The sequence below is a fragment of the Protopterus annectens genome, chromosome 5.part0 (assembly GCF_019279795.1).
Source record: "Protopterus annectens isolate FY-2018-M chromosome 5.part0, PAN1.0, whole genome shotgun sequence".
NCBI lineage: Eukaryota > Metazoa > Chordata > Ceratodontiformes > Protopteridae > Protopterus > Protopterus annectens.
The window spans coordinates 1750387218-1750399881 of NC_056735.1; the positions used below are offsets into that span (position 1 = coordinate 1750387218).

The following is a 12664-nucleotide window of genomic DNA, read 5'->3' on the forward strand; positions in this document are numbered from 1 at the left end:
GGCAGACAGAACTCAAAGAACCCTGGCCTCTGACCCACGTCTATGCTGGGATCCTGCTGCTGCTGTTTTGGGCCACAATGGAACCGATTTTGATGCTGGCTCTTCTGCATCTCCATAAAGGTGCTCTCTGGATACTGAGACTTAAATTTCCAGAGACTTAAATGTCCACAGCAGCGAGGGTCTGTATTTATTCTTTCACATTCTTACAGTATTCAGGAACTTCACAGCTGAACAGGAATGTTCCTTGAAAGAGAAGAGGGCAGGAAGCTGCCTTGGTGCCCTTGGAAAATGTTAAAATGTAAAAAAGGCGTTTGGCATTAACTGAACTTTTTAAGGGGCAGGCTAAGCATATTCCCTAAAATGTTTGTCTGAGTGATGTTATCCCTTCATCAGATGCTAGTGGTGAAGTCCCCTGCTTAAGGGGGAATTCCATCAACCTCACAATCATCACACCACCCATATTTTTTTCTACAGATTTTAAAATGAGAGAATATAAAGACACCCTATATTGAAAATCAGAGAGTTCAAAATGAAGTTGGAAAATCCTTTACTCCTCCCCTCCATCATCAGCTCCCAGATCAAATTAAAAAAAAAAAATCGAAGTACAGGCTGGGAACATTAGTCTACAATTGCCCACCAAAGACAAAGAACAAAACTCATTACCCATGCAAAACTGCTCTACTTTAGTCTTGAATATATCCACTGAAACATTGTCTAAGTTAAGTGGTAGCCTTATTCAGGTAACTAATCACTTTGTCACAAAAAATTAATGGTATGCAGGCAGTGTTTAAAATTCTTAAGAGTCATCACGATGTGTCACTCACTTCCAAAAGTGAGGATCAAAAATAATTATTTGTGTTAGGTAGTTTATTAAATCTAAGAAGAAAGTTTTAATTCTGTTACTTTCCAGTAATTATTTGTGTTAGGTAGTTTATTAAATCTAAGAAGAAAGTTTTAATTCTGTTATTTTCCAGTATTATTACATCTAAGCTTGACTGTAGTGGTTTTGAAAGGTCTCCTAGGACAAGAGCTGTAAATAAGGAACTGGAAAAGCTTCAGCACAGGATAAGTAAGAAAACATGTACCATGAACAGTGTGCTGTAGACAGAAAACATGCGTCCACAGTGGTGCAGTGGTTAGCATTGTCACCTCACAGCAAGAGGTTCTCCGGTTCGATCATCGGCTGGGGTGCCTTCTGTGCGGAGTCTGCATGTCCTCCCTGTAGTCGCATGGGTTTCTTCCGGTGCTCCGGTTTCCTCTCACATCCCAAAGACATGCTGCAGGTGGATTAGACACTCTAAATTGGCCCTAGGTGTGAGTGCGTGTGTGTGCCTTCTGTGGAAGGTTGGGTGCCGGGCTGGCAACTCGACACTGTAAAACTCCACTGCCAATCATGAGTGGACAGGTGATCCGCTGTGGCGACCCCTAACCGGGAAAAGCGGAAAGAAGAAGAAAAAGACTTTTGGAAGTCATTCACACTGTACACAAAGAAAAGATTTTCAGCCAAAAGTAAACCAAGATCTTTAAACAGCAAAACTCTGAGTTTCTATAACACAATGATGGTCAATATTCTGGTTGACAAATTCATTTATTTTGTTTTACAGACATTAGAATTCATAGAATTTTCTTCACCCCCACTGAATTAAGTCATGGATTGCAGTCTAGATGATGGTAACATAAGAATTATAATTTTTCTAATCTGATGTAATCAGTAAAGACACAAACACTATTATTAAGTTTCAGCTCAGTTAAAAATAAATTAAACAAGTAGTGTCCAAATACAAAACCCCGCAGCACACACAACTCTGGGTAGTCTATTCTTATCATTAACACTCTAACACAAGTAACCAATATGTGTCCGATAGCCAATTATGAATTCATGGTGTATTCAAACCCAGATTAACCAACTTCATAATTCAAATGCTATGGTTTAGGATATCAACAGTGTGAGAAAAATGGATATAAACTACTCAACCTGAAGTTTCTTGTCCAGTGCAAAAATTGCATTTGTACAGAACTGCACCTTGTAGTAGGCCTACTGACAGTAAAAGCAAGCTGCTAAATATTAAGTGCAATGTTTGCATTAGCTCTTTATGCACTCTATTCAAAATTATTTTTTTCATAAAATTACGTCTTCAGGATAAAAATGCTTAAATGTTGACAAATTGAAACAAGACAACTATAACCTTACATACATTGTTTTGATGATGACCTTTTTCCAGACCTCAGCTCTTGGCCTTTCTCAAAATTAGTTTCAAACAGAGACCCCAGTGGTTCTTCTAACATAATCAATGTTTTTAAGTCTCTGTTTGTGGTTCCATCATGGCCAGCAACCTGGTCAGTTTTTAAGGACTTGAAAATGGCTGAAAAATTAATGGTCCTAGGGAGCGCTATACTTTTTTAGGTGTTGACAGTTTAACTAGTATATCATGTTCTCATTGTTATCACTTGGGGCAGATTTCCCCTCTTTACGTTAAGCAACTTTAACATTCTCTCATCATTACCATTTTTTAAACAAGAAATCTTTATTAATGTATCATTTATGACATAAGGACATACACTTATATAAAAAGAAAACAAACCATATTGACATTTTCAGTTGCAAACATTACATATCACTTATAATCTATACAGTCATTGTTAGTCAAATATTACATAGCTCATTCAATTCCTGCCTTCTCTTCAAACCTTATTCCTACTCCAAAACATTACTCTGCATGTACTGTTCCCACAATTCCCATTTTCTATGCAATTTTTTCCTACCCTTTTCTAAAAGATCCCACTTATCTCCATTACTATATTCACTACTTCCAGTACAATTGGCTCAGACTTTGATTTCCTTTTTCTAGTAATTGCGTTTTTGGCAGCCACCTGAATTAAACTCAGCAAGGCCTTACTATGTCTAGGCAATTCCGATTCTGTATCTTCCTAATCCTTTTTAACCTCCTCTGATTGACTCCTATAGTTATCATGCAATATTTTATATTCCATAATAATTCTCTCTCTTTTTTTTTTTAACAGCAGCTTCTCTTCTAGATTATACTAAAAATGGAACCAGTGCTTCTCTTGCACTTAGGATTCTCCAATACTTTTCTCTTTACTTATACTCCAATATCAATCCTTGACAGGAAAGACAGTCTCTAGTCTGTAGTCCAAATGATTTTTTGGCCTCTTCCCCTTCTATTACCTTTCCCTCTCTAATTACTTGCTCTCAATACCTTGGTTCCTTTGCCAGTTTTCTCCAATAAATTCCAATCCCCTCTTGTCTATTCTATGTACCCCAATTTGCAGTCATTTAATCAGCAGACTTCCCTTTATCCTTTCCCATGCTGGCTTATGTAATTAGTATACTTCTTGCTACTTTATGAATTATAGCTTTTTGGTTAGGCTATGTACAGGAACCTTAACTGTCTAGCTCTGAAATACATCTTTAAATTAGGTAATTTCAAACCAATCTGTTTAATTGAAAGGATCAAACTTATCCCATTTGACTCTTGCCCTCTTCCCCTCTCAGATAATCTTTCAACTATTTATTAATTGCTAACTATAACTTCTCCTCTGGTTGATAAAAATATGCCTGATCTGTGTATAACTAAAGAGAATAAATGCATTTTACTGCTTGTGTCTTGCCATCCATATCCATAAAACAGAGCTTCCAATTTCTCAGTTTTTGGATTATCTTTTGTTTAGTCTCTCCCCACAAATCCTTTGCTGCAATAACAGAATCCTTTTTATTCCATACTCCTGAGTACTTCATTTGCTCATGTCCCCATAAATATGAGTATTGCTGAACCAATTTGTGTATAGGTCCATAGTTTACAGCTATTGCCTTTGCTTTATCCTCATTAATTTTATATCCCAAAAAGACTTGGAAGTCTCACAATGTTCCACAACACTGAAATGTTCTTTTCTGGTTTTATAAGATATAAAATAATATCATTTGCAAATAAAGCCAACTTTTCTTGATAGCCATGCCTGCTATACCCTTGAATTTCTGAGTCCCTTACTTTCTTTGCCAATGGTTCTAAATTTAATGCAAACAACAAAGGGGAAAGAGGACACCCCTACCTGGTTCCTCTGCTCAAATAGAACTTACAATAGAAGACCCCCCCACACACACACACTTTAATTTTCACCTCTGATCCTTCATATATCCTCCTAATCAACCTTATAATTTTAATTTTTATCAGGGAATGCAAATGCTTCCTTTGTCCTACTCATAAAATCCCAGCTAACTCATCACTACCATTTTAACTAACTTCCACAGTACACCTTTCCCTTTAGTTCCTCTGTCTTTTATGTTTTTTTCACTACTATATGCTCTTTTCTTTTTAAGCATCTTGATTATTTCAGTGAAGGTAACCCCTATGGATGATTTTTTTTTAATTGATATTTACAGGACAAAAAATAACCTCACTTTAACTACTGCCCATATTTCACCCAGTATAGAGCTCAGTGGCTTTTTTTTTCAGAATTTTGCAGGCTGATTTGAAAGACTAGCTTATGTATTCTGCTGGTCTAACATCATGGTATGAATTCTAGTTGTTAATTTGTAGAAAATAAAGAAGTGACTGGTCAAGGGTTGAGGCAGTAGTAATTCAGTAATGAAATCAAAGGACTGTTTATTTACACATACAAGATCTAAAACACATTTCTTTTCACACAGGCTTACATATAGTTTGCAAAAATGTATTACCATTATGTACAACATTAATTTGCCTTTACCTGTGCTACCAGTACAATTTCTAAGTTGCTCCAAATTTATGCCTGGTTTTCACAGTCATCCGTGTAAACAAAGTCTAGCAAGTTTAACACAAGATATAATCCAGGTTCACATTTTAGCTTGAAAATAAGGCAATCATTTTATTGTAAATATTACCCAATGTTTACTCTTCTAGAACTGTAACAAATTGTCTGAAAATTATACATACACCATCAATCCCTGCAATCACAAAAGGTCTTATGGCTGGGAAACAAACTTTGGGATGTGATCAATCCAGTCCCGAGGTTTTATCTAGGCTTTTGTTAAAATACCAATGTTGCAATTTAGTTCCAGCATTTCTCTTGTGCATATCCAGTTTATTACTTATTTATTTTTGCCTTGGTGTACAGTAATGTAATATGATTCGCTGCTGACGATCTGTCCACAGTTCATCCTTTGTAATAAAATAAACATGTTTTTGATGCTTTTATCTAGACTACACCAAAAGAGAAAAAAATGAGGGGCTAGAAATCTGTATTTTATCAAAATAAGATGCCATTCCTTAGATACAGCATATTTGCTGGCATTCACAGTTATTTTTTCTACAAATTTTTAACACTGATTGTACAGATCTTAGACAAATAAGCATTTTCCTAATCCAGGATTCACTTTCTTGATCAAAAATATTCACTGCTTAATAAAATGGCTGACAAAACAGGAGCCATTTTTTTTCACATTAATCCAAGTAAGATGAGAATATGTACCCAGTGGAAATTAGAACAAAATACTTTTGTCTAGCAGTACACCAATCACTTTTAATACAAAAACAAATGATAACACAGGGTCAAGAGTTTTCATTCCTGCTAGTATTTTAGGGCTTCATCAGGACTGTTAGTTGAATTATAGGATCATAGGAAATTACTAGGCAATTTCAAGCCTACCCGTTTCATCCCAATGTAAACACCACAGAGACGTTAGTTAATACCAAAGATTGCATTTAATAATGGCTGCCCATGTCCAGGAGGGATGCGGGAGCTATTCCTGGTAATAATTTACGGTGCCACATCCACTTGTCCAGGTTCCTCTTGAACAGTGTCATAGAGGTGCTCTGTGTCACATAAACAGGTAGCCTATTCCAAAGATGCGGCAGTTGCTGGAAGACAAGACTGTCCTACTTAAGTCGCAGGCCATATTTAGGTCACTGGAACATGTAGCCCTAGTCCAGTTTGCTTTATGGATATGCAGCAAGTTCATTAGGTTTGGGTCTGAGATTGTTCTGTAAGCTATGCACAAGTCTCCCCTAAGAAATCTATATGATACAGAGTATACTGACAAGGACTTTAGTTGGTCTGTGTAAGGCACGTCCCTTGATCTTCTTAGTTAGAATACTCTGAGGTCTCCCCAGTTGCTGCAGGTTCTTTGTAAAGTACAGTAAACAACAAACGAAGAATCCACTTGATTTACACTTGGTTTATTATACCTCTATATGGGGCATTATACTCAATTATGGGCCAGATTAGTGTTTATTACAAAGGGGTTATAATCTCTTTTGCTCTCGAGGCAATGAACTTATTAATCAAGTGTGCTACATAGAAAGCCTTCCTTACTACAGTAGACACACGGTGGTCGAAGTTAAGGTTGCAGTCAACTTGTCATCCCATGTCTCTTACCACTTTGTGGGTACGTTGGGTATTGTTGCTGATCTGATAGCCTAAAGGGACATTGTTTGTGCTGAAGGGAATGATGATGCATTTTTTTGCATTCAGTTTGAGACCATGACTAAGACACCAGTTGATGGTTTGCATAAGACCCTCCAGGAATATACTGACATCATTTGGGGATTCAATAATTGCACCACTTTGCAGTCATCTGAAAAGTTGCAGCCACAATCCCTTAGTTTTGACCTGAACTTCTGAGAAATATATACCAAACAGTAGGGGCCCAGCACTGACCTATGTGGCACCCCGCTGGTAACAGGTCTGCTGGTTGATGGCAAGTCACCTGTGAGCCAGTTGATAACCCATCTTACAACGAAGGAGTTTACATTCAGTTTGCTAAGTTTATCAGTAATGCCGGAGGGTGGGATTGTGTCAAAAGCCTTTAACAAGTTGAGGTATGCTGTGTGCACAGATTTGCCCTCAACAGCCCTGGTCACATTTTCAAAAAAATCCACTAGATTTAACAGGCAAGATATGCCCTTGAGAAAGCTGAACTGGTAGGATCCAGGATTTGGAGGGCACCTATGTCTTTATTTATGAAGTATATAGCCTTACAAATGAGGCTGGTCAGGCTTATGGGTCTGTAATTCCATGGGTCTGGTGCTAGGCCACCTTTGTGGAGGCGAAATAACTGCTGCTGTTCTCCATTCTGCAGGAACATAGCCTGTGGGTTAGACTGACTGAAAAGGGTACTTAATGATGCTAATTCATGATTTAGCCTGTTTAGAAGACAGCCCAGGATGCTGTCTGATCCTACAGAAGCTGTGTTTTCTGCCTTGGACAAAGTTTTGATGACCTGTTCTTCAGATATGTGGAGTGGGAGTGAAGTTTGGGGGAAGATTTGTAATAGGTTTGTATGGAATAAGGGAGTGAAATTTTCGCCAAACCTATCCGCTAACAGGTTTAATATCACTGTGGGGTCACTGTGTGCACGATACCATTGGCCACTAGTTCTGCACATGCTTGGGCCCTACTTTTTAGGCTACGTACATAGCTGTAAAAGGCCTTATGGTTATCCTTGGCTGTGCTTGTTAAGTTTTTCTCAAAGAAGCCCTTAGAGGATGTGACAAGTTGTCTTATTTGTCTGTTGAGGCTGAAGAGGGTGCTTTTCCATTGTTGGGGCCTCGCCTTTGTTTTCTTGGACAGCAACTTTTTGCATTTATTGCAAAGTTTGCTGATATTACAGTGATATTTGTTGAATTACATCACTTCCTTTTATATCTGCAATTATGAATCATAACCCTATATTCAGTGATTCTGCTTGAAAGTATTAGATGAAGACCTTCAGAAGGTTACAGATTCCCCAGCAACATTTTCACTGTATATCAATTCCAGCTATATGTAAATCGCGGGTCTACTTCAAAACATCTAAAACCCATAACATCGAGACCAGAACATCTAAAACCCACAACATCGAATTTCATAACATTGAAAATGTGCATGAGAACATCGAACACTACAAATCACATAAAAATAACATCCCCGCCACATATAACACCACCAAACTACCAACCACACTTTTTACTACGTTTCTGCAGGGGGGACTAGCCCCCCTGCACCACCCAAGATATAGTGCCAACATTTAAAATGTGACCCTAATTTAGGACCTCTTACTTAGTTATTTTTTACTTTGTTCCAAATACTGTTGGTAAAAGAGCTATAGGACAGAGCCCATTGTTCCAAATACTGTTGGTAAAAGAGCTATAGGACAGAGCCCATTAGGCAGACTGATCAGTTGTTTGCCTCCTTTGTGACGGGAAAGCAGGACTTTCAACTAATTAAATAAAACTATTCCAAGTAGTTAGCTAATTTCATGTAGTCTTTTATAAGCAGTAAAATACACAATGCGGGAAGGCTAGAGTTTCTTCTTCCAGTTGAGCAACTGTAACTGCAGCCTTCTTCGGGAGCGATAGCGAAGGATGCTCCATCTTCACCTATGTACACTTTTATAAAACATCACAAAATGGATGTCCAGTCAATAGGGTTAAAAAAAAGATTTCCTACAGGTATAAAACAACCACCTTTATGCAGCATGTAAGCTATACACCTTGTTAATCTTCCAGTATAAATATATGAATCAGGCAGCAGTGATGTGATCATTTTGATGCACGTGTAACAACTCCTTATAAACAGCAGACATAGGAATACTAGGATCACTGCTACAGGAATGTCCATCACCCAACTGTCATCTGCTAGTAAGAAAATACTTTGTCTGGTAACCTTTGCAAAGCAGACTCTCTAGCTTCCCAAAATAGTGGCACATTTTTTGTATAGCTCCTTAATGAGGACTGTGAAATACATGATTCACCATAATCTACTGATGGTACTCTAGTTAAATGAATAACTTATGACAGCAATTCATAAATATTGACAAAGTTCTCAACTTTTCACATAATTATAACTGGGATTTGGTGTGCACGGACTTTGTGCAATACACTGCTTGTCTTCTTTAATGTGCCAGAACAGCATCTGTTGGTGAAGTCACTCTACATGCTTTGTCATGTACACAGACCAAAAAAAAAGATACAACCACATGAACTGTCCTCCAATGGTCACGGCTCAAGACTGCAAAAGCACATGTTAATGAATAGCTGGCTGCTGAAAAGGTCTGGTCAAAGACTGTAATCAATCAGTGACATATTCCAATGTATAAGACTCCTTCGGCAGTAATTTATTATTTGCACATTTACTGTTAGGGTACGTTTTCGCACAACTGTACTTCTCTAAACAATAACTCAAACATGGCCTGCTATAATGTAATTGTGGTAAACTTTGTATAGCTACAAATGGGAGGACTTCATGTTTAGGAAAAATGTGACTGTAGTACATGGAGTTGGGAACATAGAAGCAATGTACAGTAATCTGTGCAATGAGTTAAGAAAATGGAACAAATGTGGTTAGAAAATCATGCAACCTGCTATATTGCTGAAAGATAAGTCTCCATAAAGTGATTGTTAAATACAGCAACTGTCAACTGTCAAAACTGCAAACCTTTAAAACAAGGATGAACTGAAACATGGTATTAACTGCCTAGAATTCAGAAATGTTAGTGACACCGTTTTATTGACCAATCTGTTGTAGTCTTAACATACATTCAGCTACAATTCATGAATCACAACAAATCAGTCTCAAGTCCAGCTCTACAAAATTCATAGCAACCTATAAAATATCTTCAGTGGAAACACAGAGTCCAGACAGACATAAGCATTTTGATAAAAGGCAAGAAACTGTGTGGTGGAGTAGGCATGTGGTGAGAAGCATAACAAGGAAGTGGTCAAAGATGAAAACAACAATGTCTGAAGCAAGAGTTGTAATAATTTCTACATACATTACAGAAAGTTTAGCAGAAAAGAATATTCTGAGGGTGGCAATGGAAGCTAAATAAATCAAGGACCTTAATGTCACCACCACATATACAAAAGCAATGTCCAAAGGCTCTTGGAAAAATAAATAAGCATGGCTTGCAAGACATAAGTCTTTTCAATGAACAGTTCATATAGTACTAAAGACTAATCATCAAAATGATATTTCCAGAACCTACTCCAAGAACAGCAGTGCCTCCTGTGCTTTTGCCACAAAATTTGTTCTCTGACCCTGCAATACAACATAAAATACATACACATCAGACATGCATTACATTTCATGTTATATCACACAGACACACAAATTACTACCCCAGAAATAAGGGAGGTGGACTGCCACATTTTTCAGACGATTTCACAAATATAAACTGGGAGATGGGAAGTGCTTCTAAGCTATTTTGTTTTCAAACAATTAAAAGGAAGTCACGTTTCTAAATATTCGTATTAAAAAGGCACATATGTAACAACTGCCATATTGTCTTAATATCAACAGAAAACGTTAGAAGACAACCGACATGAATTAACACCACAATGTAATTCCCAATTTGCGTAAGACCGCCACATAATTTATTGCAGACAAGCCATCCAACCTGTATAGTGCTCGAAGTAGCTCAATAATCTGTTAACAATATAACATATAGCGATTCGCTATCTAAAGACAGACAGAATATAATGCCTACCGGTTTATGACGGTATAGATTAATGCATCCTTTACTCGAATAAGTAGTTAAATGATAAACTACAGCCCACTGCAAAAGATAAATTACCGTACCCTGTATACCAACTCATTCGCTACTAATCCACTTGATGGGAACACCTAGTTCCGGGGGGCAGGGCTTCTTTCCTCATCACATGAACATTTGACAGCCTATTGGGACCATATGGCGGAAAAATCCGGGAGTTGTGTGTATGTTCCATACTAAACATTCACATTATAGAGAACCGTCTGTCACCGAATTTAAGTGGATGAAGTGTTGTGAAAAACAATCGCATAGTCTAATCACTAATTAAAAAGACTGCAGTAGGGTAGAAGCAAAGTACATGAAGAAGTACAACGCGTATTGGCAGCCTGACTGGCAAGTGTTTGGTGACAGCTCTCATTTGTAAAACAAACCGGGAATTACCAAGGCACAAATAGGGCAAGACCATCATTGTATTCAGAGTAATTGTATGATACGGTATCAGTCCAAATGAAACATGTATTCACAGACTGTAGTGCAAACAATGGAATTGTAGACTCGCCTGGTACAGGCTTTGAAATTTGACAGGGACTTAAAAGAGTTTTTTTCTCTTCTTTATAGTTGATTGAGTTTGTGGCAACAGCGATAGGGTTACCACCTGTCCCACTTTGCGAGGGATAGTCCCTCTTTGGGCAGTTGTGTCCTGCAAAAAAATTGTAAAAATGGAAAATGTCCTGAGATTTTAGGACAAAAGTATTTCTTATATTTTATGTAATAGGTGCATAAAACAGTTATTCTGTATTTGAAACACCTAAATGTTATACAAAACAGAGTACTGGCCGTGGGTATGTTTCGGCCTGCAAAATCTGACGTTTGTACCAAAAATGTCCCACTTTGGGCATTTGAAAAGGTGGCAACCCTAAACAGCGATAAATATAAAAATGCACATTATGAGCAGTTGTCATAGGTTTATAGGTGTGTACTAAGCTAATGGCCCAGAAGCCTTTACAAGCCTAGCCCCAAAAATTTTCCAGGCACCGTGCCCCTATCCAGTAGGGCAACTGGAGTGATCCCTGGGGTGAACTTTCTCTTACCCATCCACTCGTCAAGATTTCTTTTGAAGAGGTCCAGTGAGGTACTGTGCTTGACATGAATGGGAAGCTTATTCCAGAGTATGGGCAGTCTTTGGGAGATGAATCTATCCCTCCAGCATGTACTGTTAATTGTGGTAATGAGGTTGTGATCTCTGGAGTGAGTGGCGCGGTGGGATTGGGATTTCTTTAGGTGTAGCATTTCAAGTAGGACTGGGTCGGACATGGCTTTGTAAGTCAAGCAGAAATCACCTCTAAGTAGACGATAAGAGACTGAGAACAGCTGAAGTTTCTTGAGTCTGTCTGTGTAAGACGTGTTTAAGGCCTAGGATCCTTTTTGCAAGGTACTTTTGTGGCCTCTCCAGCTGTCTGGTCAGGTACATGCCAAACAGGGCGTTATATTATATGATTGGTCTAATGAGGGATGAGTAGAGAGGGATGATGACCTCTTTCTTCCTGGATGTGAAACCTTTGGGTATAAGATGTGCCACATAGAAGGACTTTCTGACCACAGTGGCAGTGTGGTGGTCGAAGGTGAGGTGGCTGTCGACCTGGGTGCCCAGATCTCTTATGGCCCCTTCAGTGTTCAATGGGCTCCCTTCAACGTGGTATTCGTGGGAACTGAGTTTTTTCCAAAGGGGATGATAATGCATTTTTTGTCATTAAGCTTCAGGCCATGGTTCCGATACCAATCATTGGTCTCAGAGAGGCCCTTTTATAGGATGTCTGCATTACTTGGGGAGTTGATAATGACTCCTAGATTGCAGTTATCAGCGAACTTGGTCAGCCAGAGTCCTTCTGTGTTGGCCTGGACTTCTGAGAAGTAGATGCCAAACAGGAAAGGGCCCAGGACCGAGCCCCTGTGGGACTCCACTCGTGACTGGTCGATAGTCTGACTTGGAATCTGCAACTTTCACTCTGTGGGTCCTGTCTGTGAGCCAATTTCCAACCCACCTAGTGATGTAAGTATTGATGCCTAGTTCGGTGAGTTTATCAATGATACCTGAATGGGGAATGGTATCAAAGGCCTTGGCCAGGTCGAAGTAGGCTGTACGCACTACCTTACCCTCATCCACAGCCTTGGTGACTGCCTCGAAGAAGTCAACCAGGT

At 38.6% G+C, this 12664-nt stretch overlaps 1 protein-coding gene across 1 annotated transcript in view; it reads right to left on the reverse strand.

Moving 5' to 3' along the window:
* DOP1B (DOP1 leucine zipper like protein B) overlaps nt 1–10600 on the reverse strand; it is a 2336114-nt gene extending 2325514 nt beyond the window's left edge. The window contains exon 1 of the mRNA XM_044071549.1: nt 10463–10600. The gene's annotated coding sequence lies outside the window, so the exon portion shown is untranslated. The remainder of the gene's footprint in view (nt 1–10462) is intronic.
* Between the last annotated feature and the right edge of the window lie 2064 nt (nt 10601–12664).